Raw genomic sequence first — 17,459 nt, forward strand, 5'->3', positions numbered from 1 at the left:
TCTGAAGAAAGCTGAGCTGTGAAAACCCCTAAGCTTACAAAATCTTAGAAATATTTTTGACAAACAACAACAGGAAGATGTCTCTGAGCTATTAAACAAAGGGAATTCACAAGTGATTTTTGGCTAATTTTTCTATAAAACATGACTCTTTCCTTCTTCTCTCCCACCTACACACACACACACACACACACTGTACACACTGTACACACTACTCCAAAGCAAACAAAAGAGGGTTTATTAAGATAAGCTTCATACAGTTAAAAGCCCTGGATTTGAAAACATTTAGTCTTTTTAAAGTGTTTTAAGGTAGGATCTAAAATTTCACTTTTCCTCATCCAGTTCCAAGCTGCCTCTGAGAAGAGTTTGTTAGGTAGCAGCAAAATAACAAATCTCAATCAAAAATGAAAAGTAAAACTTTTGTAATGGAATCCTTTCCCTTATCATGATTAAATATGAACTTCCAGTAAATGGGAGACAAAGCGGGAACTGTTTGTATCTTCTGCTCAAGAAAAAAAAAAGTCAATACTTTATAAACAATGGGGCATATTACAAAGTACCATTTCAATGGATGATTTCACTCAGACTCACTACACCATCCTCTTGAAATAAAAGATCTGTAGTTGTCACGCATTTTATAGCTATTACATGGTGATTATTAAATGCCAGAATAAAAATTCAGGCTGGGTATTGTTTCAAAGCATATGGGAACAGCTTCTGGAAAGGGCAAACCAGAAATCAAGTTTAGAATATACTGGAAAATAATTAAGTATCATGGTATATAAGTCTCAACATTAGCAAAAATGGAATTTGGCAACAATTTTACCAAATATGGTTCCCTAGAAGAGACAAGTCTGGAGATGAGTGTTATTTTCAAATAGCTCTAACTATGATCAAATGATTATCATTTCAATTACCAGTTGCTTCAGATCTTTTCCAAGAAATGGCATGACTAGCTCTGGCTGGCTTCCAACACCCGCCAAACAAATCGTTTATTAACCAAGAGAAAATACAATCCTTATGATGTCATTGATGAATAAACCCATCTTTCAAGATCCAGTCTATAGATTTATTCCTCCTTCCTCTTTCTCCCTGAAACAGACTTTGAGTACTATGAATATACACAATACATAAAAATAAATGCAGGAATTCAAATAAACACATATTAGCCGTAAACCCAAGTTTGGATTAATTGTGAAACCACCAGTATGTCTCACTGTGGATTCAGAGAAACTAGCCCTACAACATTTCAAATGCCAGGATTTAGAAGGAAATCTGATAAGCGGAGGAGGGGGAAGAAACTAAACAACCCGAAAGAGCAAAATAGCCAACATATATATAGAAAAAGTCTCAGGAAACATTACTTGGTATACACAATGGCATAAATCACATGTTCGTGTTTACTATTCTGAGCCGGTGCTGACTAAAGTTCCTAATACCATTCTTGGGCAAGTCTCTATATCTAAGAAAAGAATTTCAATAAACTCATCTAATGATTACATTAGCTCTCTGCAAACCAAAAATTAGCACTAGATAAGTATTGCTGACTTACTCTCAACACAACAGGAACATAAAGAAATACACTATTATTCTATTAATGTGCCTTAGCTCTTTGAACCCAGAGCCGAATCAATATTTATATAGACTGAGTTGGGACGCTTTCTAAGTTCATCATTGTTTTAAGCTGCCTATTTCTGTCATTTGGGTTTTGTTTCTCCAACTGTGTAGTAACAGCATACTCAATCATAGATTCCTCTAAGTCAAAGGAGATCATCTGGTCATATATCAGCCAGCTCATGTGTGTGGCTGGCCTCTCCAAGTGTTGTACAAATTGAGAAATTTTACACAAAGTCCCCAGACTTCTAACTCCTCTTATAAAATAAAATAAAGTGATATGTGAAAACAACAACAACAACAACAACCAGAAAACCCCTCTCAAAACAGGAAAGTTGAAAGTGAGTAGGGTTGCTTTCTTTAGATGTAAGGCAAGCCCTGTAGTTTGCCACTGACCCCCCACCACTCCCTGTCACCTCACATTCAGCCCACCGTTCCCGTACCTGCCCGGCCCCTTGGACAGGAACCCATCATTTAAACTTCCAAGCCCTAATTCATCCCACCTCCTCCACGGCAATGATGAGAACAGTAAGACTCAGTGACACGTCCTACTGCCAGCTTCAGGTGGAAGTTGGACAAGAATCCAAGTTTCCTATCTGCCAACACAGCATTCATCCTGGACTCTGGAGCCAGACTGCCTGGGTTCAAATCCCTGCCCTGTAATTTACTCCCTGTGGAACACTAGGCGACTTTAACTTTCTTGTGCTTCCATGTTTTAAACACACATTTTTTTTTTTAAGTTTAGTAATACTGTCTATCTCTGATGGTAATGGTGAGGATTCAATCTGTCAACATAAATGAAGTGGTATGTCACCTCATTATCCTTGTTTCTCTAAATTAGTGTTTTCCAAATAGTACCACACAGAGATGAGTTTAGATGGTTCATGGATGAATCTTTTAAAATTCAATATAACTTACTCACTGCATATTTATTCTTGTAGTAACTTTCCACTTATGGGGAAGTGGTACTGGCTTCCCATTTATAGGGGATACAGAAAGTTTCTTTTTAAAAAAATTTTGTTTTTAAAAATGGGTTAGTTTGAACAAAAGCATTAAATAAACGTAGGAGATATGGGTATGGCAAAAAAAAGTCTTGATGCTATGAAAATAAAATTTGGGATGGTATATTATATATCAGTGGTTCTCGAAGTATGGGCCAGGAGCCCTGGGGAATCCCCAAGACTATTTCAGGTGGTCCATAGAGTCAAAACAATGATCATAATAATACTAAGAAATTATTTGCTTTTTTCACTCTTATTCTCGTTCAAGTGTCTAGTGGGGTTTTCCAGTGACTATATGACAGATGGTATGGCAAAAGAGTGAATACAGAAGGAGATATCAGAATACAGCTGTCTCTTTAAGCTCAATGGTAAAGAAATTTACAAAAATGTAAAACAATGCCACTGTTTATACTATTTTTTTTTGTTTTTGAAAATATGGTTAATTTTCATAAAAATGTGTTACATTTACATAATGGGTTTATATTGCCATTTTCATTTTTAAAATTAACTTACAGTAAAACTTCCTTTTTTGGTGTACAGTTCTTTGTACACATGGCAACTACTGATCTTGCCTGGTATGGTTTTCTCTTCTGCAAAATGTCATATAAATTAAATCATACAGTGTGAAATCTTTTAAGACTGCTTATATTTCACTCAGCATAATGCCTTTGAGAGCCACCAGGCTGCTGCCTGTATCAACAGCTTGTTCCTTTTTTTCTGCTGAATAGTACCCCGTGGTATGGATGTGTTCCATTGAGGAACACTGGGTTGTTTCCAACTTTGGTGATTACAAATAGAGTTGCTATAAATATTCATGTACAAGTTTTCGTGTGAACATGCATTTTCAGTTCTCTTGAATAAATACCTAGGAGAGGGACTGTTGAGTCATATAGTAAGTATATATTTCATTTTGCAGAAGCTGCCCCACTGTTTTCCAGAGTGGCTGTACCATTTTGCATTCCCACAAACAATGCATGAGAGTTCCAGCTGTCCCCTGTCCTTACGAGCACTTGATACTATGACTGTTAATTAACTTATTATTGCCATTTTAATATGTATGTAGAGGTTTCTCATCATGTTTTTAATTTTCATTTCCCTAATGGCTGATGATGTTGAACATCTTTTCAGGTGCTAATTTGCCATCCGTATATCCTTTCTGGTGAAGTGTGTATTTAAGTCTTTTGCCCATTTTTAAACATTGGGTTGTTTATTTCCATATTGTTGAGTTTTGAGAGTCCTTGTACCCTCGTGATATGTCTTTTATTAGACCTAGGGTTTGAAAATATTTTCTCCTATTCTGTAGCTTGTCTTTTCATTCTTTATCAGTGTGTTTAACAAAAGTTTTACACTTTGATCAAGTCCAATTGATCATTTTTTAATTTTATGGATTGTAGTTTTACTTTTATACCTATGAATTCTTTGCCTGAGTTCTGGTCATGAAGAATTTCTCCTTTGTCTTCTTCCCAAAGTTCTATAGTTTTACATTTACAAATATAATCCATTTTGATTTAATTTTTTGTCAAGTCTGAGTCAGCTTGACAATCAGTTTTTGCATATACATGTCACATTACTTTTATTTTTAAACAAATTGAGCATTTAAAATTATTTTGTTTTAATTTCTAATACCAGTAGATATAATCCACATAAACCAAAGCACCTCTGTGGTCCTAAATAATCTGAGCATAAAGGGTCTTGAGTTTAAAATCTTTCAAAATCACTATATCATTAACCAAGGCTATTCTTAACTTTTATACACAATGGAATATTACTCAACTATTAAAAAGAATGCATTTTAGTCAGTTCTAATGAAGTGGATGAAACTGGAACCTATTAAACAAAGTGAAGTAAGTCAGAAAGAAAAACACCAATACGGTATATTAACAAATATATATGGAATTTAGAAAGACGGTAATGACGACCCTGTACGCAAGACAGCAAATGAGACACAGATGTAAAGAACAGACTTTTGGACTCTGTGGGGAGAAGGTGAGGGTGGGATGATTTGAGAGAATAGCATTGAAACATATATACTACCATATGTGAAATAGATGACCAGTCCAAGCTTGATGCATGAAACAGGGCAATCAAAGCTGGTGCACTGGGACAACCCTGAGGGATGGGAGAGAGGTGGGAGGGGGGTTCAGGATGGGGGGACACATGTACACCCATGGCTGATTCATGTCAATGTATGGCAAAAACCACAATACTGTAAATTACCCTCCAATTAAAATAAATTAATTTTAAAAATAATTTAATAACAAGTGTAGCTTTGTCTTAAAATTCTCCCTCTTGTTAATAACTGAAGAATCTGAGATTTTATTCTACTTCAAACTTATAAATTAATCTGTCAGTTTCATGGATGCTTATAGAAGATACAGACTGTAAGCAGAGACAAAGGATGGTTTACAGTTCACAGCAATAGCTGCCGTCAAAGTATCACCATCTGTGTCGGATGTTTGATACCCAGATCCCAAAAGGGGATTCAAAGAGGCCTAGATGAGACATATACATAAGAGTGGGTGCATTTCAGGAGAGGAACCCCAAGCGTAGGGAACCCAAATCTTTTAATACTGAGCAGTAAGTATGTCTGCCCTTTGTTTTGGAGGAAGACACAAGCTCCATCTTCCAAGGCTGTTCACGACATAAACTTCCTTGAAAAGACAGTTGGAACAAAGGCAGTCAGTTCTGCTCACATGATGTGCAGATACTCAACGGACCCATGAAGAACACCTACCCAACAACTATTCAATTTCTCTCCTCCCTTATTCTACTTCCCTACGGGGAAAATGTAGGAAAGCACATATCCTTAGGTTCCTTCTGGGTCCAGTCTTCTTTCTTTGCATATCACTCCCTGAAGAAATCATTCTCCATGGAGATTCTAATGTTAATCTCTAAGCCCATGACTACACTCTATAGTTTGGTTCCAACTAGCTGGTTTAAACCTTCATCCAAACTCCAGTCCTTTGTTCAGTCCTCAGCTTAGATGTCTCAAGAGTCAACTCAAGTTCAGCGGAACTGTACCACTTGGCTTATACGTAAGAAAAGAGCTTAGTTGACACAAGAATTTAATATTCCCCACTGTGATCAACTGCTTGCCTGTATCTATTCTTCCCTTCTTCTTTAATAAGAGATTGCTAATTTGCTGGGCACAGAATAAAGACATCATTTCCCTGCTTCCCTTACAGCCAGATGCAGCCACCTGACCAAGTGTTGACCAATCGGATGTGAGTATCAGTAATGTGTACAACTTCTGGACCAGGCCCTCAAAGGGGATGGATATGCCTTTGGATCATACAGATGGAAGCAAATCTCTGAGGAGAAAAAAGATAAAAGCAGTCAAGTCTCAAAGATTTCATGGAGCAGAGTCACCACATTAAGCCTGAACCACTTACCCACAGGCTGTGACATGAGAGATTTTGAACTCCCAGGTTATTTAAACAACTTTAATTCTGGGCCTCTGTTAGCACAGCTAAGCCTATATATATATATATATTTTTTTTTTTTTACTAACATATCATTCCTCAGGAGAGAAGATGTGAACAGAAACTTCCCTATGGCACCATGTGGTACCCAATAACAGACCTTTGCTGAGGAAAGCCATATTCAGCTATGTTAATAGAGCCCAAAGGACAATAAACACATTAGTGTATTCTGTGGGGGTTGGCAGGGAGGAGGAGGGTTAAATGAGAATAGGAAAACATGGCTTATTCACCTTAATCATCCTCAAACATCCTGTGTTTTTAAAATGTTCTTTGTAGAGCAGTTGAAATGTGATAAATGTCAGGAACACAAAACACATTAATAGGTGATGTTAGCTAAAAAAATTGTGAAACCAAAATAACAGTCTACTTGGTTCCACAAGAGTGGGTAATTTGAAAAAAAATTTTAATATAGACCAGTTTAAAGTCTTTATTGAATGTTACAGAATTGCTTCTATTTTATGTTTGGGGGTTTTGGCCTCGAGCATGCGGGATCTTAACTCCCCCACGAGGGATCAAACCGGCACCCCCCCATACTGGAAGCGAAGTCCCACTGAATTGCCAGGGAAGTCCCAAGAGGGGGAGTTTTCCATCAAGACAGAAACTAAAACTGAAGACAAACTTTTCAAAGTTAGTGATGCCCTAAGCACTGGAGCAGGCATGTATGTCCATGGTGTGCACCAGCGGACTCAACCAAGGAAAAGAAAGCGCCCCACTGAGCCTGGTTACACTGGCCACTCACTCCTTTATATCCAAGCCTCCCTCAGATACCTGCCATTCAAGACCCTACCCTTCCGCCCCCTCACTGTCCCTGTAACACATCTGTGTGTCCTGCTAATAGGCTATCTATGCAAAGAGTTAAAGGTGTCACTCGGCAGGCACGCGGGTGTCAATCAGAGATCCAAGAATATCCAGCAAAAGAGAATGGTAATGGGGGTCAACAATACGAAGTTTTCACTGATCAATAGTGAAACGGGAACAAGGAAGACAAAGCAGTGTATACTTCAAGAAACTAAATATGCTAGATTTCAAGGACTATTCTTGTATCAGTCAGGATCCCAACAGGAAAAAGATGGAATATTTGAATAACGATAATCACAAAGGGACTAATAAGAAAGATGTTGGTGGGTGTAAAAGCACCCTAGGACAGCGACAGTCCAGGAAAGTGGGCTCGTAGCAGCTCACCTGTCACCATTCCTGGGGCAACTGTCAAAGGTGGAGGGAACTGTTACAGGAGCAGAGCAGACCTTCTACCAGTGGCTTTGACTCTTTCTCAGCGGGACACCGACAGTCCGTGGGAACCTCACAGGAAAGAACAGGATAAACACCTGCCTTCACTCTCCTCCATCCCTCTCTCTTCTATGGGGAACCTTGATAGAAGCGGGGCCCAGAACTCTGTTAGTGGGGCCACACAGGCGGGCCCTCAGGGCAGAAAGAAGGGAGCAGTGCTGATTGAGAGAGGCTCCTACACACTCTTTTCTATTTAAGACTTCATATCTCTTCCTTTCATCTGGTGGTGTTTTAGAGGGGGAAAAAGATATTATGAGGATGGCAATGGACAGTAGTAGCTGTTTTTAATGTCCTTAACTTGACAAAATAAAATGATACCAACACTACCTTGGTCCCTGAAGTGGGAATTACTGAGCTTATTACTTGTGACATGCTAAATCGTTCTTAGGTGTCAGTATTTGATGCTGAATTGCATCATTCTCTCTCCTACAATAAACACCTTTTTAATGGCAAAGATGTTTGTTTAACTTTTACTTCTCTTGCGCTAAGGAGCCACGGACTGTGCTGGGCCCAGAGCCTACAGCAAGTGCTTTTGTTGATGGCCCCACCCCTGTCTGGATGCTCCATGCTGGAAGAAACTAAGAGAGCTGAGGAAACACTGGCTTCGGAGTCTCTCGGACCCAGGTTCCAATGTAGCTCTTCTGTGTTTAATGTTAATGTTGGGGTGTAACATTATCTTGCCCAGGTCTCATCTTAAAAAGGCAGGGCAGGGGGAGGTGAATAGGACAAAAGAACCCACCTCATAGCGTATCTAGCCTATGGGGTAATTCTAGTACATCTCTCAACACAGGCATCCTAGAAATCATGGCTATTACTATTATTACATATAGCATCACTGTAACTGAAAAGGAGGGGGGCTGGTCTTCGCATGTCACCTGCAAAGAACTGTGTACTTCCTAACTCTTAATTCTTTGTCTGGGGATGATATCCCTGTAGCTCCTGATGGGTGTCTCCAAGGCAAAGATGAGCCAGAAAGCCATCAAGAATGTTTGGGCTTCTAAGTTATATTCCTCAACCCTCAAGGATACAGCAGTGACAAACCCTGAGGTACTTTATTTTACCCACACTAATCTATGGATTCACAGACATTATCTTATCTAATCCCCATAAGGACTTGCCGAAATAGGTGTTCTCAGGCCCATTTTAGTGATGAGAAAACTGAAGTAGAACCAGAAACCAGCTTGGTAACCCTATGGTCTCTGGGAAACTGGTCTTTTTTTCCGGCTGTGCTGCACAGCATGTCCAATCTTAGTTCCCTGACCAGGGATCGAATGTGTTCCCCCTGCAGTGGAAGCTGGATTCCTAACCACTAGACCACCAGGGAAGTCCCAGAAACCGGTGTCTTAAGCCTTTACAGTAGTAACACTCCAACCTACTCCTATCCTGGAATAAGTAAACCTTCCCCACCTTCCACCAATTTCCTAGGGTGGGTGGGATTTAAAGTCATTTTGCAACAGAAAGTATTTTAATTTTTATTTTGTTTTTGTCCCCAAAGTAAGACTATATGCCTTAATTCAAAATGTGAAGAATTTTCTGTTGTCTGAGTGATGAAGACATCCTCTCAAGTATGCTAAGGTTTAATTTGACTCCCTTAACATGATGAAATGGATTTGCCATGGAGGCTCCCTAGTGTATTGGGTTCCAATTTCCCAAGCCAGTCCCTTCTCTTTCAACCACTGCCCCCTCCACCACCAGATGTCTGGGTGACTTCTGTGGCTCAGTGAATTTTGGAAATTCATCCTGGCACAATTAGAGAGGGTAAGCAAACACAAGACTGCTCTGAGGGGCGATTTGTCAAATGTAATGTGACCATCCTTCATGGCTTTGCCAAAGGCATTTGAGTATCAAACAAGTAATTCAAAAACCCTAAATATTTTATGTTCCTAAATACATTTTTAATACACACTAATCTAAAACCTGTTAGGCAGCAGTCTGCTCCCCTACGAGAAGGCCATCTCAAAAGAAAACCTCAGAAATATCCTGTCGTTAATTCCCAGTTCCATTTCTTTTCTTTTAGATTTACCATGCATTCATCTTTTTTCCTCCCTAAGATTAAAAAAAAAATTACACAGAAACAAGAAAACACATCCTAGCATTCTCTCTAAATAGGGAAGCATTTGATATGTAGAGAAGATGCCTTCAGTCAATGGTTGAACCAGCCTACCCTTCCTTTAGCCAAATTAATAGGGTGTTAACATCACAGTCTATTTTTTCTTAACTACTTTCAGGCTGCCATAATAAAAACTAGCGTGGCACTCATATACTTAGCTCTGGCCATTAAAACAGAAGCAAAAGAAGATAAAGGAGCACAATTCCAGTGTTAAAGCTCAACCGAGGTACCTATAAAGAACATTCTCTAAAAGCACAAACAAGAACAATAGAACTCAGATTCAACCACCACCCAACCCAGATGTTCCAACATGCGGAGTGACTTCAACTCATTACTTTTGCATCTCCTGATCTTTTTTTCACCTAGTTTTATAGGCACATGGCATCCTGCCCAGGTACGAAGTTCAGTGGGGCCCATATTCCTTTGAGACCCTAAAAGGAAGAAGAAAATTCCTTGTCCCTGTTGGTATATGAAAATCACAATGGGAGTCGTCCAAATTAGTCAAAGTTATTGGTGATCTGGCAACAGCATCTTGATATACAGCTGCCATTAATGAGAAGAGCAGTCTTCACAGACAATCATCGAAAGCCTTACGCCTATTTAGGACACTTTAATGTAGAAACCAAGTAAATCTTCCTATTTTGTGTAGCTTTTATTTAAACATAAACATATGATTTAGACATGCTCCCTCCTGTTAAACTTTTTTTTTTTGCTCTGTTCGCTTAGCACAGTTCACATTATTCTCTTCACATGTACAATGGCAGTGGAATAATTTGAAACCCAGGGCTTTATTTAATAATGTAATTATCCTATATTGGATTACTTAAAAGGGGTTTTGTATTTTAAAGTTCTAGTTTTTCCCATACTGGCGATATGCTCTGACACAGTAAATGATTCAGGCTTTAGTCAAAAGCTCTAAACTCAGTTTGGAAAAATATTGAGTGTTTTTGAAGAAGACAGGATTAGCATAAGAGCCAATTTGCAACCACAGTTGGTGACCTTTCTACTCCTGTTCAAAGACTGTGGTGTGGAGGCCAACACGGAGGATGGGCCACGAGCAACTACAACCGCCTTATTTCAACTCTCTGCCACCTCAGGGACGGTGTATAATCCAGAGAATAAAGCCCAAGTTTTCCTCAAGGTACACTTCCTGAAGGCAGGGCTGTGACTTGTCTTCCACACCTTCTGATATTCTATATACTACCAGGAGGAGCTGAATGAATAAACGAACGAGTGAATGAATGAATGCCATTGGGTGTTCTGGCAAAACAGCTGCAGAAGGGAATCCAGAAGGAGCCATCACAAGCTGAGCATTCACAAACTGAGCTTCGTCCACTGCTATTGTCCGGAGGAATGTTGTTTGAGTTTTTCCCCAACTCAACTCAATCTGATCCAATTAAGCCATATTCTGCTCTGTGCCAGGAATTGGGCTGAGGACCAGCCACGGACAGATAAGGATGAAGATGACACTGGCGCTGCCCAGGGCTCCTGTTTCTTGCCTCGGAAGTGAAGGTTACTCTCACTCTAGTTTCCTTTGCTAGAGAATCCATTCATTCTTTCACGTTCAATGTCCAGGGCATATCCTTGAGCCTCCGCTCTAGGCACAGCAGGGGGCCAGGGAAGAGCAACAGTCTAGAGGGGGCAAGGGACACAGACAGTAAACCACAGTCCTCAGCTAAAAGTGACTTATAGAATGAGAAACTGTCATAAGTGATCTCATTCATTCAACAAATATTTATTGAGTGCTAACTATATGTCGGACTTCCCTGGTGGCTCAGTGGTAAAGAATCTGCCTGCCAATGCAGGAGACGCAGGTTCAATCTTTGGGTCAGGAAGATCCCCTGGAGAAGGAAATGGTAACCCACTCCAGTATTTTTGCCTGAGGAAGCCCATAGACAGAGGAGACTGATGGGCTACAGTCCACAGGGTCGCAAAAGAGTCGGACGTGACTTAGCACCTGAACAACTGTATGTCAGGCTTTGGGATTATCATCAGGAGGTACATAAAAATCCCTACCTTCCTGGAGCCTACAGTTGTGGAGGAGGGGTACTGTTCGTGTCTGTGTTGGGGGAGAGGGATGTAGGGAGTCAGATAATAAAATATGAGGCAAAAGAACTAGAAGAGGCCATAATGGGAGACAAGGGGTAGGACTGGGTATGATGTCAAAGCAATGGTCAGGGAAGGTCTCTGCTGAGACCCTGAGGAAGAGAAGGAACAAGTGAGGATAAAAGGGGAGAGAGGTGGGAGAGGAACGGTGGATACTGCACTCAGAAGGAGAAGAGGATGCAAAGGCATGGGGAGGGACGTGGTGTACTGTCAAACTCAAGGTGAAAAAAAAATAAAAAGGAAAAAACACACAACATACACACATCCTCGAGCTGATGCGTGCTTCTAAATTTAAATCCAGACTCCTTTCCTCTAAATTTCCGGCAGGTTTAACACGGAAGCTACTCCATAAATCAATCTCCATTATTAAAATACTGACTTAGTGAAGTGAAGTTGCTCAGTCGTGTCCGACTCTTTGCGACCCTATGGACTGTAGCCTACCAGGCTCCTTGGTCCATGGGATTTTCCAGGCAAGAGTACTGGAGTGGGTTGCCATTTCCTTCTCCAATCTGCTTAATGCCACCCTTTTCTCAAATCTTTAATGCCTACATAGGTATGTTTTAAACACTTTATCAAAAACCAAGTTTCATCTTCCCTGAAACAGACGAGTCTTCCTATGAAAACAGCTAATTTCCACAGAATTTAAAAGATTGAGGGCCAGCTGCTCCCTGACATGTGCATGAAGTTGAAGGGTGGCTAAGAGATGCATATCACCTATAGATACACTGGTCAGGAACACAAACTGGGACAACAATCCCTTTCATTTGGATGTTTAGGTCTTCTTTACATGGCTATATGCCAACCTGATTTAATGCCTCTCCTTAACTATGGCGCATGGAACGTACCTATGTTTTTACACACTTAGGAGCCTGTTTAATTATACCAGTTATAGGTCCTCATTCCCCTTCTCCCTACGGACTCATCATCACACCAGACACAATACCCTTTCCAGCAAAACTCCCCTAATTCACTGGTCAAGACATGAAGTTTAAGACTCAATATAACTTGTTGCCATGGTCAAAGACTAATAAACCTTTGATGGATTAAAGCGATCGGCTATCTACTATTAATACATACGTCATCTATAATTAAATGCCCAGAAAAGCGGGTAGGTGTTTGGAAGGAGCCACTCAATGAAAATACATAATAACAAGAAAAGGAGATAAAAAAAGAGCAAGACAGGGTAAGAAGATTATCTTCCAATCCTCACCAGACTAGCTTTATGCTAAAGTGACTGTTCCACTGACTGTAGTGGGCATCCTCTATGAGGGTGCCCAATGATCCCCACCTATCTGTATGCATGCCCTCGTGTGATCCCCTCCCCTTGAATGTGGGCTGGACACAACGTCTCACATCTAACAAACAGACCTATGGAAAAGTGATTGGATTTCAATTCTGAGATGAGGTTGCAAAAGGTCTGTGGCTCCTGGTTTGCTCACATACTGTGAGGGAAGTCAGTTCCCATGTTGGAGCTGGCCTGTGGGGAAGCCTGTGAGGCATGACAAGGAACCAGAGAGGTCAAGGTCCATGGCTAACAAGGGAGAAGGATCTCAGTTCAACAGCCCAGGAACAGACAACTGAGTGAACTCAAAAGTAGATTCTAGCCCAACAGAGCTCTGAGATGAGTAAGGCCCAGCTGGGCACCCTGAACGAAGCTTTGAGAGACCCTGATTCAGACACACCTAGCTAACCTTTACCCAGACTCCTGACCTACAGAAACTGTAAAGATAATGTTTTAAGATGTGAAATTTGGAGTAAGTTGTTACATAACAATAGAGAGCTAGTATACTAGTCTTTAAACACAAGATACTTTTACACGCTTTTGTGTGACAATGAAAGTCTGTGAAACAAGTTGCTAAATAACAGTTTCAACTACGTCTGGAAATTAATTTCTGCTAAGAAACTGACAAGCCAATGGAAAAATGCTTTTTGCAACTGCCTAAATCCTGGAAAAACTGCCTTCACAAGGAAATTTCCCAGAATACCATAGAACAATGTAGGGGCTTCTCTGGTGGCTCAGACAATAAAGAATCCACCTGCAATCCAGGAGATCGGGTTTGATCCCTGGGACGAGCTGATCCCCTGGAGAAGCAAATGGCTATCCAATCCAGTATTCTTGCCTGGAGAAGTCCATGGACAGATGAGCCTGGTGAGTGGGCTATATAGCCCATGGGGTCTCAAAGAGTCGGACACAACCGAGGGACTGAGCACACAGAACTATATACGTGTACCTGCCAGGATGGAAGAGCCAAAGTAAAATATAAACCTGTCAAGTAAAGCTAACTTTATCTCTTCTAAGCAACTAGAGGAAGAAGAGCCAATCTTACTCATCTCTTTATCACCCCCAAAGTACCCTGTAGTAATAAATATTGGTTGAATTGAACTGAATAAGTTTGCAATCAAAATCCTATATTTAAAAATAGAAATGGTGTGCGTTTAAGAACAATATTATATCCTCAGCTACTGCAGAAGAATCCCAGGCGTCATGTCTCTTGTCCTCCTCTCACCTTTTCAAGGGCCTTGGCACAGCTGACCATTTAGACACTGTGCTGCATACACATACAATCTACAGGTCCTGCAAACACATAATCCTCTAGTCCTCGTGGCCAAGATCAAGGCGAGGCTTCTCTTTGCTTTAGCCAAAGAGAAAAAGGCAGAAAACAGCCTTAAAATTTAAGGTGAAAAAATATTAAGACAACTGAGGTATTCAATATTCTGACATGCTGAAAATGTTTTCACTCCACTGCTTTGAGGGGTCATTTAAGGAATTCTGGGGGTCAGGAGTGATTTGAACACCTGCTTGGCTGTCTATTGAATTACTGATCTAGTAACATCCAAAACATGGAGAAATAGGACCTATAAACTATAAAGAAAAAAGCCAGAGCCCATTGATCATTTTAAAAGACACTACCGTGTGTGTGATTCATATAATTTGCATTAGAAAAAAACATCTTCAGCCTTTTTACTAGAACCTCCTCCTTGCCTGCCCAGATTGTTGGGGCTGCATATTTTACAACCCGAGGCATTGTTGCTGAATTCACATTCAGCCCCCAGGAGCACAGAACACAATTAGACTATTATGAAGAAGGTCCATAAGAAACAGAATGGAACAGATTATTTCACTTAAGACAAACAGAATTCAATTATTTTCTGTATTTACAACCCATGTACACTAGATTTTGGAATAATTTGGTGGGGAGCTTGAGTACTATAGCAGTGTTTTCATCTGAATTCTAGTCATCTGATATGCACTGTGGGATTACCCCAAAGCTAAAGGATTTAATGGCCCAGCAGGCAGTCTCTGTTTTGAAGATCCTTCTTCTAAGCTCCCCCAGCCATTTTGGCTGGGACCCTATCCCTTTATATCCATTTGCTGATGCTTTCTGCTTTTTAAAAGAACCTGGCATTACACATCTTAAAGGAATTGGTTTGGAATGCATTCCATACCACCACCACCAAAAGAAGAAGAGGAGGAGATGACAGAGGGTGAAACTAGTTTCCAAATTAGGGGTGTTTTGAAGAATAGGAACTAGGAGAGAGTTTTTTAAATGGTGGGAAAATGAGGATATTTAAAATAAATTCAGTGTTGTGACATTCAGCACATCGACATCAGGTTTCCTGGAGGTTGCATCATGAAAGGGGAGCGACCTGGGAAGCATCAGGTATGAACTTCCTTTGGCACACTGAGATGGGACATCTGGAACACAGGTTTTGTCTTTTGACTCCCATCTCATTTTATTTTGTTGTGGCTGATGGAAGAAATGCCTCCTCAAGGTTCTTTAAGACCCAAATGGAACAGAGCTCAACAGGCTTGAGGGTGCCCCATTCACAGTGACTGGAAAGCTCAAACATGCATCAGAAAAACTCTGAACCTAAACACAAGAAAATCTTTTTGAGAATGGAGAACCAGGAAGTTTAACTCTGTTTAAATTGATAATTTTCTTAGTTTTTTTTTTTTTTTAAACAATAGTTAGAAATCCAATGACTCAACCAATAAATTACTTATTAAGGCGATATTAACAGTCTTAGCAATGTGACAGACTTCATGGAGACAACAAAGTTAGGATTTGGTTCTGAACCAGTAAGGGCAGGGTTGCTAATTCACATCTGCTAAAGGCCTGGGTCTGCTATCAGCCAGACCATGGTTTGGGGCTTTATGCCCATATAAATCTCATTTGATAATCACAGCCCAGCAAGACTAGCCTATTTCACAGATAAGGAAACAGGGACCCCAGAAAAATTCAGTAATGGACCAAGATGACATGCAGCTAAGAGGCAGAATACACATGCACGTGTGGTTCTACCAAGCTTCCAGACGAAGGGTTTATATCCTAACTAGCAAGAAACAAGACGTGTGAAATTACTAACCAGCCCGGCCTCCAGGTTCAAGTCCAACCTGACCTGCTAGACGACCCCGGGTCCAGCCGCAATCTACCTCACTGTCCACCAGACCCCTGCTGCTCTGCCGAGGGCAAACCACTTCCAATATTGGAACGTCCTGCCTTTCTATTTTCCTGTGGCTTCTTCTGCCTCCTCTCTCACTCTCCTCGAAATTGCCACCCATGAAAGCCCCAGGTATTTTCAAGGGCCTGATGTACACAAGCTCCATTCTCCAGGCTGCCTTCAGCATGGCTATAGGCCACCTCCCGACTTACTCCTTTCTCTCCACATTTCCATCCCTGTTCCCTTTCTGACCATGGGCCCTAGTTTGTGCATCCATCCATTCCTTCCATCCCCCCAGACTCTCTGGCTGGAGAGAATGATGAGGGTTTTGTCCACCAGGCTGCCTGAGCTCCTTCCTTTGCTGTCCCTTTAAGACCAAAAGGTTCCTTCTGCTTCACTACACAAAATGGGCCAAATATGAGAAAGTTTTTAAAACTGTAGTACTCCAAAGCTTTGCTCTGCAGAATGCAAGGTGGCAGTCCATGGGCCACATCTAGAATGAAGACACATTTTGTTTGGCCCACAGTGTTTTTTAAAAATTGGACGGAATTGCCGACTGTAACACAAAGATATGGCTTTTGGGCCTTGAAAAATGGAAAGATCTGGCAACATCAAATGACACTGCTGCCCTGCAATGATGGGCAGGACCGGAGGAGCAACGTACAGACAAATCACTGCTCCCTGGTTCTTCCAAGCATCACATGGTGTCCCAGCCTTGGCTCCACCCACTTCGGCTTCCTGACCGGGCCCACACCTGTGCCTCTGCTCTGGGTTCCCCTCTCCCCTCTTCAGGTAAGGTGGATTTTCAACAAGACCTTGAAAGATGAATACAGAGGTTGTGCTATTTTATTACTTTATGGGGAAAAACCTCAGCAGATTTTATACCCCCTTTCTGATACGGCCCCGTTTCTTTGGCTTGTTAGCAGGACAGCACAGAGGGTTTTGCCCTCTGTGTTCTGGAATCAAGACGGCTCGAGCTCCCATTTAGTCTCATTCATCATTTACCCGATGAATGAATTTACAAACCTGGATGGCCTAGCCTCTCGGGTTGCCCTCTTGCAAAATGAAATGACTACCTCATAGTATTATAGTTACACGAAAGGTCCAAGTGAAGATGACAGCAATAGTTTTACTACTACCTTTATTAAGACCATTTTAGTACAAATACCCAGAGTCTGTCATAACAAGTGAAGAAACAGAAAAACAAATATCGTACATTAACTCATACAAATGGAATCTAGAAAAATGGTACACATGTACCCATTTGCAGGGCAGGAATAGAGACGCAAACAGAGTGGACATGCGACATGGGAGGAGGGGGGCAAGGTGAGACAAACAGAGAATAGTGTTGACGTATATAACTACCACGTGTAAAAGAGGTAGCTAGTGTGAACCTGTAGTATAGCACAGGGAGCTCAG

The 17,459-nt window shown here is 40.9% G+C and overlaps 1 protein-coding gene across 1 annotated transcript in view; it reads right to left on the reverse strand.

The window, feature by feature from the left end:
- Nucleotides 1–17,459, reverse strand: part of ARID5B (AT-rich interaction domain 5B) — a 192,403-nt gene that overhangs the window by 160,809 nt on the left and 14,135 nt on the right. The gene's annotated exons all lie outside the window — the stretch shown is intronic.

This window comes from Bos mutus, chromosome 28, assembly GCF_027580195.1.
Source record: "Bos mutus isolate GX-2022 chromosome 28, NWIPB_WYAK_1.1, whole genome shotgun sequence".
Taxonomy (NCBI): domain Eukaryota; kingdom Metazoa; phylum Chordata; class Mammalia; order Artiodactyla; family Bovidae; genus Bos; species Bos mutus.